This window comes from Ambystoma mexicanum, chromosome 4q (genome assembly GCF_040938575.1).
Source record: "Ambystoma mexicanum isolate Mex_15411 chromosome 4q, UKY_AmexF1_1, whole genome shotgun sequence".
Classification (NCBI taxonomy): domain Eukaryota; kingdom Metazoa; phylum Chordata; class Amphibia; order Caudata; family Ambystomatidae; genus Ambystoma; species Ambystoma mexicanum.
The window spans coordinates 1,303,235,604-1,303,249,070 of NC_090928.1; the positions used below are offsets into that span (position 1 = coordinate 1,303,235,604).

At 48.7% G+C, this 13,467-nt stretch overlaps 1 protein-coding gene across 1 annotated transcript in view; it reads right to left on the reverse strand.

The window, feature by feature from the left end:
• LOC138468409 (zinc finger protein ZFP2-like) overlaps positions 1 to 1,296 on the reverse strand; it is a 32,509-nt gene extending 31,213 nt beyond the window's left edge. The window contains exon 1 of the mRNA XM_069608962.1: positions 1,164 to 1,296. The gene's annotated coding sequence lies outside the window, so the exon portion shown is untranslated. The remainder of the gene's footprint in view (positions 1 to 1,163) is intronic.
• Positions 1,297 to 13,467: the final 12,171 nt, after the last annotated feature.

Consider the following 13,467-nt stretch of genomic DNA (forward strand, 5'->3'; position numbering starts at 1 on the left):
CCTGAGGGTCCTACATGCACAGGTCTTCCCAGGTTTAGCTCTCTGAGGGTCCTACCTGCACAGGTCTTCCCAGGTTTAGCTCCCTGAGGGTCCTACCTGCACAGGTTTTCCCAGGTTTAGCGCTCCAAGGGTCCTACCTGCACAGATCTCCCTGAGTTTAGCCTTCAGAGGGTCCTAACTGCACAGGTCTTCCCAGGTTTAGCTCTCTGAGGGTCCTACCTGCACAGGTCTTCCCAGGTTTAACTCTCTGAGGGTCCTACTTGCACAGGTCTTCCAAGGTTCAGCTCGCTGAGGGTCCTACCTGCACAGGTCTTCCCAGGTTTAATGCTCGGAGGGTCCTACCTGCACAGGTCTTCCCAGGTCTAGCTTCATGAGGGTCCTACCTGCACAGGTCTTCCCAGGTTTAGCTCCCTGAGGGTCCTACATGCACAGATCTCCCTGAGTTTAGCTCTCTGAGGGTCCTACCTGCACAGGTCTTCCCAGGTTTATCTCCCTGAGGGTCCTACATGCACAGATCTCCCTGAGTTTATCTCTCTGAGGGTCCTACCTGCACAGGTCTTCCCAGGTATAGCTCTCTGAGGGTCCTACCTGCACAGGTCTTCCCAGGTTTAGCTCCCTGAGGGTCCTACCTGCACAGGTCTTCCCAGGTTTAGCTCCCTGAGGGTCCTACATGCACAGATCTCCCTGATTTTAGATCTCTGAGGGTCCTACCTGCACAGGTCTTCCCAGGTTTAGCTCCCTGAGGGTCCTACCTGCAGAGGTCTTCCCAGGTTTAGCTCCCTGAGGGTCCTAGATGCACAGGTCTTCCCAGGTTTAGCGCTCTGAGGGTCCTACCTGCACAGGTCTTCCCAAGGTTTAGCTTCCTGAGGGTCCTACCTGCACAGATATCCCTGAGTTTAGCTCCCTGAGGGTCCTACCTGCACAGGTCTTCCCAGGTTTAGCTCCCTGAGGGTCCTACATGCACAGATCTCCCTGATTTTAGCTCTCTTAGGGTCCTACCTGCACAGGTCTTCCCAGGTTTAGCTCCCTGAGGGTCCTACATGCACAGGTCTTCCCAGGTTTAGCTCCCTGGGGGTCCTACCTGCACAGGTCTTCCCAGGTTTAGCTCCCTGAGGGTCCTACCTGCACAGGTCTCCCTGGGTTTAGATCCCCGAGGGTCCTACCTGCACAGGTCTTCCTAGGATTCTCTCTGGGGGTCCAAGCTAGGCAGGATCCTGGTCACACATGTACTGAGTTCTTCTCCTGAGAGCAGGAGCTCAGCTCTGGATGAAACAGTTGCCGGAGTAAAGGGCCATCAACGGGAATTAACAATAACAAGAAAAGAAATGGGGAAGAACTCCGATAGGTAGGGAGCCCTAGGAAGGGGGTGTCTGCGGGGAGGGGCTGGGGCTAAGTAACACTTTCGCGGGTACATGGATCTGTTCTTCTTCGCTGTTCCCCATTTTCTCGAGACCGAAGATGTAAACCATAGGGCGATGAGACAGAACAATGCATCTGCATAAGTAAACTGCATAGAGAAAAGGGGGAATAACACTCCCGCCGCAGGCCAAGGGACATGCAGTGTGGCTGCACTCCATGCACGCTCCATGCACGCCCCTTACACACACACAATGGTCCCTTCCCCCACTCCGGAGCCACAGTCGTGTGAGATGTAGTGCCTCCCCTTTTACCCACACCCCCGAGTTATGCTGTCTTTTAGACAGCGACCCAGTGACCCAGCAAGCTTGGCGAGGCGTGCCTTGCCTCCATGCCATCTCACATGCAAACCCTCGCGATTTGGGAGGGCGGGGAGGCTCCTGATTTTTCAACAAAAAATGTTGCTATATTTTTTTACTTTTTTCTTTCTCCCTCCTCAAATAGCTCTAACCCCAATTCGCTCTAATGGGAAAATTCGAATCCAATTTCTGTTTAAAAGAATCTCCCTCCCACCTGTCGCAAATTGTTGCCACGTCGTGTCCCTCCATCATGTTACATTCATTACTGCCAGTGCCTCCTTCCTTCCCAATTAAAGGTTTCCGCCCCTCCCTTCTGAAGGTATGTTCCGCCCTGCAGTGACAATCCCCAGTGAAAATGTTCCTGGCCCCTGGATATTTACTAGGGAGAGTCCAGCATGTCGGGCCTTTTCCGAAACATGTGCAATGTAATGTTTGGTACACCATCCGTCTGCGTTCTTAATGGAGAGCACATTTAGTCAGTATAAGGGAACATTGATTGGCCAGTGGAAGACGATATCAAAGCCCCCTTATCCCCTCAAGCAGCTGCATGTTTTGCTGCTGCATTGATATTTGCAGTTTATTTGTATAGCACCTATACACACGTGTTTCAAAGCGCTTCAGGGCAAGAGGGGAGCAAGGGAAAATACAATGACATTCTTACAAGGCCTTGAGACTTTAAGGATGTGAAATTAACTATTGTACTAGGCCTGATGACATTTCAGATAGTGTAAGAGCTTTGACAATGATAAGGAGGGGAGGGAGGGAGGGGGAGGTAGGAGATGAGACAGACAACGACTATCATACTAGGATTTCAGATAGTGCAAGAGGTTTGATAAGGAGGGGAGGGAGGTAGGGAGGGATGGGGAGGTAGGAGATGAGACAGACAACGACTATCATACTAGGCCTGATGACATTTCTGGAAGTGCTGGAGATTGACAAAAGGTGAGGGGCGGGGGGACAAACAAGCGACTATCGTACTGGGCCTGACAACATTTCTGGTAGTGCTGGAGATTAACAAAAGGTGAAGGAGAGGGGGGCGGGGGAGGAGAGGAACAAAACAAGCGACTATCGTGCTAGGCCTGACGACATTTCAGATAGTGCAAGAGCTTTGACAATGATAAGGAGGGGAGGGAGGGAGGTGGAGGTAGGAGATGAGACAGACAACGACTATCATACTAGGCCTGATGACATTTCTGGAAGTGCTGGAGATTGACAAAAGGTGAGGGGTGGGGGGACAAACAAGCGACTATCGTACTGGGCCTGACAACATTTCTGGTAGTGCTGGAGATTAACAAAAGGTGAAGGAGAGGGGGACAGGGGAGGAGAGGAACAAAACAAGCGACTATCGTGCTAGGCCTGACGACATTTCTGGTAGTGCTGGAGATTGATAGACGGTGGGGGGGGTGGAGAGGGAGAGGAACAAACAAGGGATTATCATACTAGGTCTGACAAGAATTCTGATAGATTAAGTGCATAGAATATAGTGAGGGGAGGGGAGAGAGGAGAGAGGGAAACGACAGGGAGAGGAAGAGAAGACTGAGAAGCAGCGAGTGTAGTGAAAGAGAGGAAGAAGCAAAGCCGGCGAGATACAGTGTTATAGAGCACATAAGCCAGTGGAGAGAGCACATCAAGTTGCAGAGGTCAGTACTCAACACATAATGTTGCAAGAGATCAGCAAGTGCAAGCCAGGATTCAAGTCATAGATGGGAACAATATGACTCATGGTCACCATGGTAACGTGATGCTTATGGAAGTCCAGCACTGTGGGTGGAGAAAGGATGTCCCCCGAGCTGTCAATACCCTGGTCCAGCAGATAGCACCAATAAGTGCAATTACTGGGGGAGGGGCCCGGGCAGTACCAGAGCCCTCCGTAGGAAGAGACACAGACACCACAGTCGGCACTTCGGGACTCATGCCCGTTCCTGGTCCCCAATTTCTAAATAAATGACATAGGGCATCACCTGATATGCGTGATGTCCCACGTCACAACATTGCATCCAACCATCATTAACAATAACAACCAGTTACAAATGTTCCTTTACCAGTCCTCTGGCTAACACACCTTTCGCCATCATTTAAGTATATAGTCACGGAACCTTCCAGGGGGTTTCCATTTGTGTAATCTCCGGTATCGGAACAGCCCCTCTTCTTGCTGGCTCAAATCTTGGACCTCCCTGGCAATTCTCTCTCGCGGCTGTTCTGTCTCTTTTGGAGGCACCTAGGATAGCATTTCCATCTCAGGTGCCGGACGGGCATCCGTTACCGGCCGCTCTTCCTCGAAGATCCCCTGGAGGCATCTAAACCAGCTACAGTTCCTGGTGAGTGACTGCCGGCCTCTCACAGCTGCAATCATGGACCCCAGCTTGCTGGCAAATTTTCAGGGACATGTGCCATGGTGAAAACACAACTTGTGTCGTGGATTACACGTCTGGGTCAACACTGTATCTCCAACATCCATGGTATTATCCTCCAGACGTCGTCTGGAAGTTTTCCTGTCATTGGCCCTCTCCTGGGCCTCCTTTATCTTCGCAGCGTCAGGCATTGTGAGGCATCTGGACTCTGGGATGAGGAACTGTACTTTGCAACCCAGGAATGCTTCCCCGGTCATGACACATGTCGTGGAGTGTGGTGTCATCCAGGACACCATCAGAAACAACGTCAGGGCATGTTCCAAGCGTTGTTCCTTGTTGACGGCATCGCAGAATGCTTTATTTAGCATCTGCATGATCTGCTCCACATCTCCTTTCGCACGCAGCAGGACATGATGCAACTGTGTGAGACCCCAAAGAACTGCACACATTCCTCACTTTGGAACAGCGGCCCGTTGTCCGGCCTGACAGACTCCGGGATACCATGAATAGCAAACAGCTCTTGAAGCAGTGCAACAACGGCTCTGGATGCGGTGGACTCAACGAATCACACCACCGGGTTTTGTGAAAATGTGTCTAGGGCGACCATAAGGATACTGCAGCCTCTGATTGTGTTAAAACCACACACAGCACATTACGGGTCCTACTCATTCATAGGGTTCCACTCTAGACTGGGTACTTACAATTGATAACATTTCTGGGTTTGTCGCTGTTGGAGTTCATCTTTGCTCTTGGGCTGACCACTCATTATTGGCATTTGATATTCAAGTAGGCGCAGAAATTAAAATTAAGCCTAATCTTAAAATGACACGCAGTCGCAATTTAAGAAACATCACTTCTTTCACTATGGCGCGTTTTCTTCCCAATGCTGGTTTTAAAGAAGATGGAAAGCCTGATTTTATTCTCAATGCTATCCGTAAGCAGTTGTCTACCGCACGTGACTTTCTTATCCCTTTGGTTACAAGGAAGGCGCGTCCACGTACACTGCACAAAGCTTGGTTCACTGAACATTTGAGAAGGTTGAGGACAATTAAGCGGAAAGGCGAGCATAAATGTGCCAAAACAAAGGAGGAGTCTGGTCATTGCCTGCCTAATTATGAAAAAGGCATTTTAAATGCCAAAAGAATATAATGTGATATCCGTATTGGTCGGGCAAAAAACATTCGTCGTGAACTGTTCTCTGTGCTGCGTGAACCTGAGACACCTATTTCTAATAATAATCTGCCTGATCCTTGCATTGAGTGGTGTTTGTCCATTCAAAACAAACTTCATGGCAAAGTTAAGGCACTTTGGGATAAGTCCAATGTTGACACTTCCTTGTTTGGGTCGCCCTCTATTTTTATTAAAGACACAGACGCTGTTCCTGCTGGGCCTCCTCATTCTGGCACTGTATACTTTTGTCTACTCTTCTTTCATGAACAACAATGTTTCCAATTTGCTTAAAGATACTTGTGTAATCCCACCGCAGAAAAATCCTTCTTTGGATGCAACTGACCCAGTTTTAGGCCCATCACTAAAACCAAATGTCTTCTCAAGATTCTCGATTATCTTGCATGGAAACAAATGCAGGGTTATATTGATGGGCACAGTCTTCTCGGGTTACACCAGTCTGGCTATAGGAGGTCACATGGAACTGAACTGCCTTTCTCTGGCTGTTAGATTGTGGAAAGGCAGGTCTTCTTGTATTTCTTGAACTGTCGGCCACCTTTGATCTTGTAGACTTTGAGATCACAGGTGACAGATTTAGTCTTGAAGCTACTAGCTGGACAATATCCTTTCTTAAGGACAGAACATCCAGGGTAGTGTTGGAATAGCTGTCTTCTCCTGATCTTCCTCTTGATTGTGGAGGTCCTCAGGGCTCCACCATGGCACCACTGCTTTTTAATATCTTCATGAATTCACTTCATGATCTCCTTTTGGATCACGATTTAGCCTTTGAGAGTAATGCAGATGACACCCAGATCTTATTGGAATCGTCAGGCGACTATCAAACTGATTCTGCAGCATTAAATTAGATTTTTCCGAAGGTACAGATGTGGATGAATGCTAATGGCATGTGCCTCAACAGTGGAAACATGTCATTACTTTGACTTGCATCTGCCGCCAAGGCAAGACTTTTTGAGGAAAATTATGATTTTCACTGTTGATAATTGTTCTATCAAAACCTTGCGTGAAGTTAAATCCCTTGGAGTCACGCTTGACACAACAATGTCCATGTGTCATGCACTCACCGTCCCAGAATGCACCTACCTTGCTCCCGAAACACGAGAACAGGGCTACCTACAGTTTTCAATCCCTTGGAGTCCCGCTTGACACAACAATGTCCACGGCCGGAAATGTAAATGCAACTATTAGTTCATGTAGTTATTATCTTCGACTTTTAGAACAGTCAAGTCCTTTGTTGCCTTGTCAACACCTAGCGACTATTGCTAGCGCAATCGTCAATTCTAAAATTTACTATGGTAACGCATTGCTTGCTGGAATCAACAAGACAAATCTCAATCATATGCAAGTGGTTCAGAATACTGCCGCCAGGTTGGTCGCCGGTGCCTCGCTCCACCAGCTCATCTCGCCTAAACTGAGAAAATTACACTGGTTACCGGCTGCAGCTAGAATATCAACACAAAGGGCCTCATTACGAGTTTGCCGGTCCGGTAACTACGGTACCAGTAAGCTTGCCGGTACCGTAGTTACCGGCCGGCAAACTACAAGTTCTGCTCACAGGTGCCTTTTTGCCTGCAAGGTCGGACCTGGGTGGGCGGACCAGCATCCCTGAGCAGATCATGTCGGATGCACCAGCACCATTCACGAATGGTGCCGGTGTATCCAGCCTCACCATTCCCATTGAGCCCGATGGGGCTCAATGGGAATGGGGAAGAATATTTTCCGGCGCCCAATTACTGGATCCGCCAGGGTTGTAATATCCCAGTAATTGGCCATTCTTGGGCACCGGAAATATTTGCAAGTTCGGCGGCAGCCTGCTGGTTTTACCGGCAAAGCTACCGCCGAACTTGTAATGAGGCCCAAAGTGCTTGCTGTTACCCACAAATGTGTATATGGCAGTGCCTCTCAATATCTTAAAGATTGCATTAATTCTCATAAGCCAGGCAAGCTGCTGCAATCATCTGATAAAGCACTGCTATGAATTCCACAATGTGGTGGTCGCGCCTTTGCTGTTATATCCCGTACCTTGTGGAATTGATAAAGCACTGCTATAGATTCTACGTTTTAAGTTGGCACACTATGGTGGTCGCTCCTTTGATGTTATATCCCGTACCTTGTGGAATTGATAAAGCACTGCTATAGATTCTACGTTTTAAGTTGGCACACTATGGTGGTCGCTCCTTTGATGTTATATCCCGTACCTTGTGGAATTGATAACGCACTGCTATAGATTCCACGTTTTAAGTTGGTACACTATGGTGGTCGCTCCTTTGATGTTATATCCCGTACCTTGTGGAATTGATAAAGCACTGCTATAGATTCTACGTTTTAAGTTGGCACACTATGATGGTCGCTCCTTTGATGTTATATCCCGTACCTTGTGGAATTGATAACGCACTGCTATAGATTCCACGTTTTAAGTTGGCACACTATGGCGGTCGCTCCTTTGATGTTATATCCCGTACCTTGTGGAATTGATAAAGCACTGCTATAGATTCCACGTTTTAAGTTGGCACACTATGGTGGTCGCTCCTTTGATGTTATATCCCGTACCTTGTGGAATTGATAAAGCACTGCTATAGATTCTGCGCTTTACGCCGGCACACTGTGGTGGTCGCTCCTTTGATGCTATAGCACTTACCTTGTAGAATTGATAACGCACTGCTATAGATTCCACGTTTTAAGTTGGCACACTATGGCGGTCGCTCCTTTGATGTTATATCCCGTACCTTGTGGAATTGATAAAGCACTGCTATAGATTCTGCGCTTTACGTCGGCAGACTGTGGTGGTCGCTCCTTTGATGCTATAGCACGTCCCTTGTGGAATTGATAACGCACTGCTATAGATTCCACGTTTTAAGTTGGCACACTATGGTGGTCGCTCCTTTGATGTTATATCCCGTACCTCTTGGAATTGATAAAGCACTGCTATAGATTCCACGTTTTAAGTTGGCACACTATGGTGGTCGCTCCTTTGATGTTATATCCCGTACCTTGTGGAATTGATAAAGCACTGCTATAGATTCCACGTTTTAAGTTGGCACACTATGGTGGTCGCTCCTTTGATGTTATATCCCGTACCTCTTGGAATTGATAAAGCACTGCTATAGATTCCACGTTTTAAGTTGGCACACTATGGTGGTCGCTCCTTTGATGTTATATCCCGTACCTTGTGGAATTGATAAAGCACTGCTATAGATTCTGCGCTTTACGCCGCCACATGTGGTGGTCGCTCCTTTGATGTTATATCCCGTACCTTGTAGAATTGATAACGCACTGCTATCGATTCTATGTTTTAAGTTGGCACACTGTGGTGGTCACTCCTTTGATGTTATAGCACGCACCTTGTAGAATTGATATAGCACTGCTACAGATTCTATGTTTTAAGTTGGCACACTGTGGTGGTCACTCCTTGATATTATATCCCGTACCTTGTGGAATTGATAAAGCACTGCTATAGATTCTGCGCTTTACGTCGGCAGACTGTGGTGGTCGCTCCTTTGATGCCATAGCACGTCCCTTGTGGAATTGATAAAGCACTGCTATTGATTTCATGTTTTAAGATGGCACACTATGGTGGTCACTCCTTTGATGTTATAGCACGTACCTTGTGGAATTGATAAAACACTGCTATCGATTCCACGTTTTAAGTCGGCACACCGTGGTGGTCGCTCCTTTGATGTTATAGCACTTACCTTGCGCAATCAGCTCCCTATTGAAATCAGGCTTATTTCTGATTTTGCAACTTTTAAAAAGATAGTTAGGACTGCTATTTTAATTATAATGTTTTCCTGGTTTGATATGTTCTGATTTTGGTATGATGTCATTTCTATGGACTTTTCTATTTTCTCTGCACGTTGGTACTTTTTAGGATTTTTAGTGCATTACAAATAAATAAAAAATAAAAGTAAATGTCTCGTCTGGAGTATGTGCTGAAATCCAAGCTGAGCGCCCGCCATGGCACTGTGGCTCTATATGGAGAGGCACAAGGGGGTTATTAAGCCAATGATCTGGCTTCCTGGCACCACATGCAGCGTTGAGGGCATCATCCACCTTGGCCTCAAGGTATGGGAACACACCTTCTCCTAGAGGCGTGCTTTCATCTTACTGGGATCCTGGTGACCTATGTAAGCCAGGCCCAGAACTAGTTCTTGCAGTTCCACAGGGACAACCAGCTGGGTGCTGCAGAGAAGTACCCCTTTGTGGCCCACTGAGTGCTCACCTTTGACCTTCCATAGGCCCTGCAGAAAGGACTGTGCCTCTAGTGTCCTGTGTTGCGTCGCGGGTAGGAACTTCTTCCACTGGCCGGAATGCAATTGGATAACCAGATCCTGGATACTGACATATCTGCGGGTAGCATCTGCTATGTCAGCTAGATGCATGGACTTCTGGATGGCAGCCCTGGTGACCATGGCAATGAACCCAATCAGTGTCCTCGTAGTCCTTATCTGTCCCTAAAAGTAGTGAGCCGGGTTGCCTGCTCCGGCTCTGAACAGCGTGACGTTGTATACCTAGACTTGCAGCAGACAGCGCTCGAGCAAGAGGGGCAGACGAGGAGCCGTCCCCACCATGATGGGGATGAGCGCTTGTGGTCAGTGAAGACAGTCACTGGATGACCATAAATGTAAATATGAAAGTGTCTTAGACCCACAGAAAAGCCAACGCCTCACTCTCTATGATATGATATGATATATGTTATTTATAACGAGCTTAATACCCAGAGGTTTCTAAGTGCAGACCCGGGCATCGAACCAGTGTTGCTCTGTGTCGTCTTGCTTCCAAGGAGAGCACGTTGCTGCTGAGCTATCCTCCAGAGTCCTATCTGGGAGTATCAGTGTTCTGTGCTCATGAGATCCTTGAAGGAGAGCGGCTCCTAGACTCAACCATGAGCTCAATCTTGTTGGTGGGCTCAAAGTAAGCCATTGACGTGTCAGCCATGAGAGCTGCCTTGGTGGCAGTAAATGCATCATGCTCCAATTAACCCCACCTCCAATCCTGGTTCATTTTGTTGAGAACCAGTAGTGGCTCTGTCAGCGTGGCCAGATTGGGGAGAAAACAGCCACAGAAGTGTACCATCCCCAGGAATCTTCTCACATTAGAGGGGATCCTGGAGGGGCCACACCCTTGATATCCCAGACTTTCTGGGGCCAGGAGACAGTCCAAGCTTGTGAAACATGAACACGAAAAATCAACTTGGGACTGCAAGAAGCGACCCTTTCATCGGTTGAGTTTCAGGCCGTGCTGGGCTATCCTTGACAGCACCGCCCCCAACCTTGACATGTGGTCCTTGTGAGATGCAGAAAATATTAGCAGTGCATCATTGATCACATTGAGAACCTCAGGGTGGTCCGCCAGCACGCGCCTGATGGAGTTCTGAAAGACCTCGGCCACGGAGGACACCACAAAGCTAAGTCTCTTATTGCAGAATAACTCCACATGCGATGAAAAGGTTGTGATCGGTCGTGGGTCCATATGTAGGGGGACTTGGTGGTAGCCTGCTCTGAGGTCAAGTGTTAAGAACACTTTGGCGCCCTGTAGATCTGCCAGGATGCTATCAAGCATGGGTGTGGGGTGCTTCTCTCTGTAAATGGCCCATTTGGGGAACCTCATGTCCACACAGATCCGGATTGCCTCGAGACCCTTGGGCTTGATGGCCACCACAATCGGGGACACCCAAGGCATGGGGCCATCCACGCATTCAGTGATATCAGCTTGCTCTAGCTTGGCAACCTGCTCCTCGACTTTCTGGCACAGGTGAAAAGGGATCCTGTGGTGGCGTAGCACCACCAGTTGCATGGACCTGTCAAGGTGCGGGCCTACATCCTGGCCTTTGAGGTAGCCCACCCCTTTTAAGAGCTGTTGGAAATCATGCAGCATACTGTCAATGTCCATTTGGGAGAACTGGAATGCAAACTTCACCAGTCCTAAATCCTCTGCTGTAGAGGAACTAAGGAGAGTATCCTTGACCAGGGAAGTCACATAGAATGTGGCATTGACTGGTGCCTGATTATGAGTTACCTTTGTGCAGAACACGCCATCCATAGGTAGCAGCGATGAGCCCCCATAGGTGAATATGCGTATCCCCGGTGGAGAATACTTGGGTGTTGGGTGCAGCCCGCGGAACTGTGAGAAAGGCATGACATTAACCAGTGCTCCAGCATCAATGAAAATGGGCATTGCTGTGGCCTGGGAAGGCACGGAACACCACGGTTTTCTGTGTTTTCCAGAGGCACCAAGCCAAATGGTTGAGACAAAGAATGCTTCTGCAATGTCTACTGTGCTTTCCAGCCTTGAAAGCACTGAACATTGGTCATCACCCAAGGCCGCTACTTGCCTCGGTGGTGTAGGCAGCAGCTGGTTGGACTGCACAATCATCCATGGTGCACGGCAAAGTCTGGCAAAGTGGTTGGGATTACCACAGCGGCCACAGGTAGGGCCGGCAGCCAGACATGCCTGGCCATGCAGAATCGTGCCCCCACATGCATTGCAGGATTTCTGTTGCCCATCACTCTGCTTGGGTACCATTTTCCCTAGCATCTGGTTGAACCTCCCCTAGGACTTTGACGTGCCTTTGACTGGAACCGCACGGGCGGTCTCGGTGTGCCCTGCATTGGTAGCCTCCTCATTGTGCGCCACCTGGGAGGTTGCAAGCTCCTGTGTTTCACCACGCTCCGGGCTACATTGTAGCAGAATGTCTTGTTCTTGGAGTATTTGGCTCTGTAACGCTGAGGATGCACAGTGCTGAATAATCTGCATTTGGATTTCATCCGTCTCATCATAGAGGCGTCAGGACATGGCCAGATGGCGTAGAAGGCTGTGTTACAAGTCCAGGGACTCTGACAGCTCCTGATGTGCCCGTCGCAGACAGAGCAGTTCCTAGTCTCTATTGACTAGGGGTGTAAATACGCCTGCAAGGCACTCATCGCTTCCTCATGCAAATTGTCTCTGGACTGCAGGGTTTAAAAAAATCTGATGCGCCGCACTCCCCGCATAGAATAGCATCATGGCTTTCATTGCCCTTTTCATCCATCTCACGAGCCGTGTCAAAAAAAATGTCTAGTCTTTCAACTCACATGTTCCACCTAGAGCCCAATGTCGCTGGAGCTCCGGTGATGACAAATTCTGGGACAGGATTCCCAGTGAACCCACGATGATGGTCTACCTGTGAGGTTTCAGGTCTGCTGTTGAGCCGGTGAAAGCTCAAAGGTAGTTTATTCAGTGAGGATGAGGCCACGTTGTCTTCATCAGCTCCCCCCATCTTAGCATTCTCACCTAAGGACAACATATGTCATAGCAGAGGCGCACAAGCACCCTTATTGGAGCCGCAAGCTGGCTTTCTCCTTGATCCAGGAGTATGCCAGTCTACTCAAGAGGGAACAGCACCAACGCATTGAGGACGTCATCCTCCAGGTTTTAGGGTGGCACCTCCGGGTGATGGTTCGGGCTTTCAACACTGTGGAGGCGCAGCCACAAAAGAACCCTAGGCCGGGCCGCTAGCTGATGCTAGAAATAAACCACCACATCACATGATAAGACTCAAGTGACCTTGATTAATCATAGAGAGAGTGAGGAACCAAGGCTTAATATAGCAAGGGTGTGGGCCCCACCATGTCTCCTCCAGATGCTCTGCAATATCAGGGGGCACTGTACACCCACCTTAGGCCTGCACGGCCTGACACGATTATTATTACCATGTCAGGTTATAATCTCCCAACGTGGCATGCGGCCAGCAGTCGGCTAGCAAGGGCATGGGGCTGATGTCAGGTCCACGACTCACCTTGTCGCCAGTTGTTAAGAGTGGTCTGGGAAGTGCTGATGCCCTTATATGAAAAGACACAGACATCACAGTGTGCTCTTCAGGACTCACACCGTGCCTGGGTGTGGTCCCATTTATTAAATCAATAACGTCGGACATCACCTGACATCCAACGTCATAACACCTGATGTCTCCACATCAGGAAGTTAATAGCTATAATACTGGAAGCACAGCAATGGCTCGCTCCATTGCTGTAACTAGGCACTCGTCAGTCGGTATGAGTAAGGGGAAGGATGTAGGTTGGGGCAATACAGCATCAAGCAATAGGGAGAGTGAGCAATGTGTGTTCCTGCCTTTTTAGATTGATGCAGAAACTTCACTGGTGCATGCCCCAATTCTGAGCTAGCAATGGTGGCAGCGTGTGCCAAGCCCATAGGCTCCATTTCAGGAAGAAAAACATAAC